Source organism: Chiloscyllium plagiosum, chromosome 8 (genome assembly GCF_004010195.1).
Source record: "Chiloscyllium plagiosum isolate BGI_BamShark_2017 chromosome 8, ASM401019v2, whole genome shotgun sequence".
In the NCBI taxonomy this organism is placed as follows: domain Eukaryota; kingdom Metazoa; phylum Chordata; class Chondrichthyes; order Orectolobiformes; family Hemiscylliidae; genus Chiloscyllium; species Chiloscyllium plagiosum.
Window position 1 is genome coordinate 42,786,041 of NC_057717.1, and position 6,918 is coordinate 42,792,958.

Consider the following 6,918-nt stretch of genomic DNA (forward strand, 5'->3'; position numbering starts at 1 on the left):
ACAGATTAGAAGTGTGTGAGCTGGCGAAGTTGCGAGATTGATCCGCGCCAGGCGCTCATTTCACTGTTAGTGACCAGGATGATTGCAACATCAGGCTGAAGAACAGTTCGAGGACCGAATATTCCTGTGAAATAAAGGCTCTTTGGCCCTTGATGTTGCACCCAACGCGAGACAAATCAGAAAACCAGCTTAATGACATTTTATCATTGTAACTCAAAAGATTATCCCCTGATCTTTTAAAAGCCCTGAACGTTGGTGAGTCTACGACTGTTGAATGCCAGGCGTTCTGCACCTTCACTACTCACTGGGAATAGAACCTACATCGGCATCTATCAGCCTCATTTTAAAGCTGTGTGCCCTTGTGCCAACCATCACCATTTTAAAAAAAATATCCTTCGCTGTCCACCTTAAAAAACCTCTGATCATCTTGCATGTCTCTATTAAATCATCTCTCAAACATCTTATCTCTGACATAAACAGCCTCAAGTCCCTCAGTCTTTCCTCGTTAGACATTCCCTCCACACAAGACAGCATCGCAATAACTCTCCTCTGCACTTTTTCCAATGCTTGCACATCCCTGATATGGTGACCAGAACTGTGCGCGACTCCACAAGTGCGGCCACAGCAGAGAATTTCTGGAATGCAACATGACCTCATGGCTCTGAAACCCAATCCCTCTCCCAATAAATCTAACACACCGTGCTCCTTCCAAAGAAACCTGTCAACACGGGTGGTAACTTACAGAGTTTTATGCACAGTAGCACGGAGATCTCTCTGCTCATCTAAACTTCCAAGAATATTACTTTTAGCCCAGAACTCTTTCTTCTTGTTGCTCCTTCCAAAGTGAATGACCTCACAGTTTCCCACATTAATCTCTGTTTTCCACCTCTGAGCTCAGCTCAGCAGATTATTCATGTCCAACTGCAACCTGCAGTAGCATTTGGAGCTGTTGACAACTCCATTGAGCTTCGTGTCATTGGCAAATTTACTGACCCATTATTCCATGCCCTAATCCAGGTTATTTATAAAAATGACAAACAGCAGTGGACCGAAAAAAAACCTTCTGCTAAACCATTAGTTTCTGAATCCAGGACGAACATTTCCCATCAACTACCCACTCTGTCTTCTTTCAGATACCCATTTTCTGATGCACTCCGATGAAAAAAATATCAATCCTATGCCTACGTATTTTATGCAATAGCCAACCGTGGGGAATATTATCAATGCCTTAGTGAAAACCATATCCACCATTTCAAACGCTTCACCCTCATCCACCTATTTGCTCACATTCTCAAAGAGCTCAATAAGGTTTGTGAAGCACAAACTACTCTTCACAAAATCGAATTCACTATCCCGAATCAACTTTTTCCTTATTAGATGATCATAAATCCTATCTCTCATAACTTTTTCCAAAACTTTACCTACAACGAAACTAAGGCTCATTGTTCTACAGTTACCAAAGTTTTCTCTGCTCCTCGTCTTGGAGAAGGGGTCAAAATTTGCTAAGTTTGAGTCTTATCGCACTAATCACATAGACACAGATGAAACAAAGTTCACAGTTAAAAGTTCAGCATTCTCGACCCACGATTCCCAGAGAATCCTAGGATACATCCCATCAAGCCCAAAGGACAGATCCTTTTTCACACTTTCAAGAATTCCCAACACAAATTCCTTCTGAACATCAATTTCGTGTACTCTAATAGGTTGTATCTGCGTATTCTCCTCGATAGCATTGTCTTTTTTCATTTCTGACACAGATGAAAAATATTCATTCAGCGCCTTTCCTTTCCTCGGACTCCACGGACAACGTCCCACGATGCTTCTTGAAAGTTCTAATCGTATCCTACTCATTCATTTGTTCCTGAAATGTCAATAAAAAGCTTCAGGGTTTTCCTTCACCCTGCCAGCCATAGACATCGCATGTCCCCTTTTCGCTTGATGTAGTTCTCTATTTCGGCTCTTCTTGGCGAGTTTTTAATTCTCAAGCACCCGACCTGAGCCTGAACATCTCATCTTTACATAAGCCTCCTTCTCCCTCTTGACAATAGATTCAAGTTCTTCAGTAGACATGGCTCCCTGGCTCGACCACATATTCCCTGATTGACGCATACATACTTATCAAGGGCACGCAGTAGCTCCTCCCTGAACACGCTCCAGATTTGAGTTGTACCGAACCGCTGCAGATAATTTCTCCATCCTGTGCATCCTAACTGACGCCTAATCACCTTTCTCCCAGCAATACCTCTTGCCCTGCAATATATACTTATTCCTGTCACCAAAGTGCTCACTTCCCTCCAAATCGAACAGATGGCTTGGTTCATTACCCAGTACCAATTCCAATGTGACTTTGCTTCTTGTCGGCCTGTCTATATGCTGTGTCAGGAAACCCTCCTGCACACATTGGACAAAAACTCACCGATCAGATTTACTCAAACTATAACCTTTCCAATCAATATTTGGAAACTTAAAGTTCCCCATGACAGCCATCCCGTTATTTTCGTTTTTATCCAGAATCATCTTTGCAATCTTTTCCTGTATATCTCTAGAACGTTTCACTGGGCTATTGAAAACTCCATTCACAGTGACCTCTCCTTTCTTGAGCTGAAAATGTGTTGCTGGAAAAGCGCAGCAGGTCAGACAGCATCCAGGGAACAGGAGAATCGACGTTTCGGGAATAAGCCCTTCTTCAGGAATTGCACTTTTCCAGCAACACATTTTCAGCTCTGATCTCCAGCATCTGCAGACCTCACTTTCTCCTCTCCTTTCCTGAGTCTACTATCAGACCATTCTAGCTCGGTAGACTTCGTAGAGTGCTCATCAAATAACTTTTTCGCTCCCGTAATACTGTGCTTGGCTAATCATGCCACACCTCGCCCTCCTTAACCACCTTCCTTGTTCTTAATGAAACATCGAAACTGCGGCACCAGGAACACACAGTCCTTTCACTACTCCATTCATGTCTCTGAAATGGCCACGAAGTCCCCCAGTTAAAGCCCATGCTATAAGTAAACCTACCTTATTCCAGATGGTCCTGGCGATGAAGTAAACACACTTCAAACGATCTTCATCCTTGCCAGTACACTCTTGCAAACCTGAAAACCTATTTATGTCCTCACTACTCAAAACCTCCTGTTAGCTTGAGCGACAATTCAGGTTTACATTGCGCTGCTGAGTTCGTTTAAACCCTCCTGAAGAGCATTAGCAAATTATCCCCCCCACCCCAGGATATTGGTTCTCCTGTGGTTCAGGTGAAACCATCCTATTTGTAGAGGTACCACCTACTCCAGAATAAGACCCAATTGTCCATGTATCCGAATCCCTGTCCCCGTACCATCCCGGTAGCCACATGTTCAAAAGCTCTCTCCCTAGCCTCCATCTCTGTACGACGTGTCATGGGTATCAAATCAGAGAGAACATCTCTGTTTGACCGAGATCGAAGATGTCACTCTCGCTCACTGAATTTCTGCCTTATATCTACATGCCTTTTCTTGCCTATGTTGTTGTTGCATGTGTGGACCATGACATGCGACTACTCCCCCTCCCTCTTAAGAATCGCAAAAACACGATGTGAGACATCACAAACCCTGGGAGCTGAGAGGCAACACACCAATCATAAGTGTGTCCCCTTCCCACTGAATCAGCGATCTGTTTCCCTCACTATGAAGTCTCCAAAATTAATGCTCTTTTCCTCTCTCCCCTATCCTTCTGAGCAACAGGAATAAACTCTGTGCGAGCGACCTGTGCCCCATGTTTACCCCTCCTAAGTCATTCCACCTCAAAAGTATCAATAATGGGATGCTGTGCTTGTAACCGAGCAGCACGGCCACAGTGGATGCATGCACTGTATGTCAGTTCCCTCTTCGTTTACCAACTGAAACCCATTGATCTTTTTCTTGTACCTGAGGTGTTACGGCCTGCCTATAACTCCTCTCAATTATCTCCTCAGTCTCCCGAATGATCCAACGTCCAGTTGCAGTTTCCTTCGACACTTGCCAAGAAACTAGAGTTGGGTGCACTTCCCACAGATGCAGATATCTGGGACTGAAGCAGTGACAGTGGTTATCTTTATCGCTTGTTCAACTGGTGAACATGACTGCTATTAACCATGTCCGTGTTAACATCACGGCTCTTAAAGTGCGGCGCGTGTGTTGGGCCAGTGGCGCAATGGATAACGCGCCTGACTAGAGATCAGGAAACTGTAGGTTCGAATCCTAACTGGCTCGGGGCAAGTGTAGGCTGTTATCAATCCTAACAACTGATTTTTCTGAAGTCGAAATAAGGTGTATGTTCCTAATCTGCAGCAACGAGAATGCCTTCATTAAATGTCCCCGAGAACATGAGAGTCAATGTTCCAGCGTCAGCACAGGAGGGAAGCCGAATAGTCGGACACGTTACTCACAGGCACCATTCCATTTCATAAAGACACCGATCGAATACCTGTTACCCGCGGGAATGGTCGGCTTTGAGCAGTTTTCGAAACTCTTTGGCCAGTGGATCAGAGAAGAATGAAGGGTTAACTGTCCAACTGATCTTTATAGAGAGTGAGTTCCAGAGTCTACCACGAGCTGACTGATAATTTTTTCCTACTTGTCTATTCAAAGCTTTCTGCATCTTATCTGAAATCTACAAACCCTGGTGATCGATCAAGAGCAAATGTTTCCTTCAATCTGTAATTCGATGCTCCTAATTATTTCGTACACGTCAATCATGTCTCCTCACAATCAGCTCTGCTCTGAGAAAGAAAACAACTCCCTTTTTGCCGAGGCCACACCATTCAAAACATTCTTATGCAGGCAATCCAGAGCGTAACGTCGTTATTTGTTTTGGTGAATGTACAGTAAAATTTACTCGGAATACTTTAGCTAGGTTGACTTCCAGTTTTTAAAACAGAGAGAAATGTATTCACAATATTAAGGGATGAAACAAAGTGAACAGAATATAGAATACCCACAGAACTCAGCTACTCAAAATAGACTTCATAATGCTTTTCCAAAAATACGTAACAGTCCTGATAATTAAAACCCAGAAACACAGAGTAATAATTGAATAGGTTTACAGGTCGAAATTAGAGTTGCAGAAGAAGAGAGACACGCATATCACTGGTATCGATAGGCACTTTGAAAGCCTTCGTGTAAGTGCTGTGGCTGATACTTTAGCAATGGTTAATAAAGTATTTAGGCTGTCAAATACATTTTGAAAGTCTTGTGTTCATTGAACTTTCTTGCCTGTTTTTAACAATTCGGTGAGTGGAGCAGTCCCACAGTTAACATTCAGTAAAAGCCGCTCAATCCGTAGTATGCTCTTAGATTAGATTACATTACAGTGTGGAAACAGGCCCTTCGGCCAAACAAGTCCACAGCGACCCGCCGAAGCGCAACCCACCCCTGTCCCTACATACCGAACACTACGGGGCAATTTAGCATGGCCAATTCAACTGACCTGCACATCTTTGGAGTATGTGAGGAAACCGGAGCGAACACACGCAGACACGGGGAGAACGTGCAAACTCCACACAGTCAGTCGCCTGAGGCGGGAATTGAACCCGAGTCTCTGGCGCTGTGAGGCAGCTATGCCATCCACCGTGCCACCGTGCCGCTCTTTTGATCAACAACGTGTAAAAGTCCCCTGTAACTTTCGATTTCGCATCCCGTGTGGCTATTTGTCCGTGTTCAACGACATATCCCAGGTAGGGGACTTTGGCTTTGGCAGATTCACTTTCAGCTAGGTTTACAAATCAGTTTGACTTCCGAATTCAATCAAACAAGCCCGATAAATGCTGTAAATATTCAATCCATGAGAGACTTACAGTCACCAGGCATAATATACACCACACAGTTGCGTATCCGGCAATTATCCTGTCAGTTAACCTCTGAAATGTGGCTGAAGTGTTTTCCGGACAAACGGCATTACGAAAAATTTCTGCAGTCCAGGAGGTGTTATAAAATTGCCTTTGATCTTTCTGACAAAGTTCACTGCCAGTAACCTTTGAGGAAGTCCAACTTCGAAATGTAAGTTGCTCCTCCAATCTTTTCCACACAGTCCTCCAACTGCAGATATGTATCAGTCTTTCTAACAACATTGATTTTGTGATAGTCCACACACAACTGTTGGGTCTTATCTGGCTTTGGCACCTTGATGATGGGTGAACTCCTTTATTGAAACTCACTTCGGTTATGCCATTTTGGAGCATACGTGACATCTCCTTATGAACTTGTACAACTTTAGAGCGTTATGCCTGCGAGGATGTTACAGAGTTGAACAGCATCTCCTATAATTACATCATAGAACATAGAACATAGAACAATACAGCACAGAACAGGCCCTTCGGCCCATGATGTTGTGCCGAACATTTGTCCTAGCTTAAGCACCCATCCATGTACCTATCCAATTGCCACTTAAAGTTCACCGATGATTCTGACTCTGCCACTCCCATAGGCAGCGCATTCCATGCCCCTCTCTGGGTAAAGAACGTAACCCTGACATCTCCCCTATACCTTTCACCTTTCACGTTAAATTTATGTCCCCTTGTCACACTCTGTTGTACCCGGGGAAAAAGTTTCTGATTCTCTACTCTATCTATTCCCCTGATCATCTTATACACCTCTAGCAAGTCACCCCTCATCCTTCTCCGTTCCAATGAAAAAAGGACTAGCATGCTCAAACTATCCTCGTACGGCCTATTCTCAATTCCAGGCAACATCCTGGTAAATCTTCTCTGCACCCTTTCCAAAGCTTCCACATCTTTCCGAAAGTGAGGCGACCAGAACTGCACACAGTACTCCAAATGTGGCCTAACCAAAGTCCTGTACAGCTGTAACATAACTTCACGACTCTTGAATTCAATCCCTCTGCTAATGAACGCTAATACACCATAGGTCTTCTTACAAGCTCTATCCACCTGAGTGGCAACTTTCAAAG

The 6,918-nt window shown here is 44.0% G+C and overlaps 1 non-coding gene across 1 annotated transcript; it reads left to right on the forward strand.

The window, feature by feature from the left end:
* Window positions 1-4,150: 4,150 nt before the first annotated feature.
* On the forward strand, window positions 4,151-4,223 carry trnas-aga. The gene has a single exon. It is a non-coding gene; the product is annotated as a tRNA-Ser (tRNA).
* The last annotated feature ends 2,695 nt before the right edge of the window (window positions 4,224-6,918 follow it).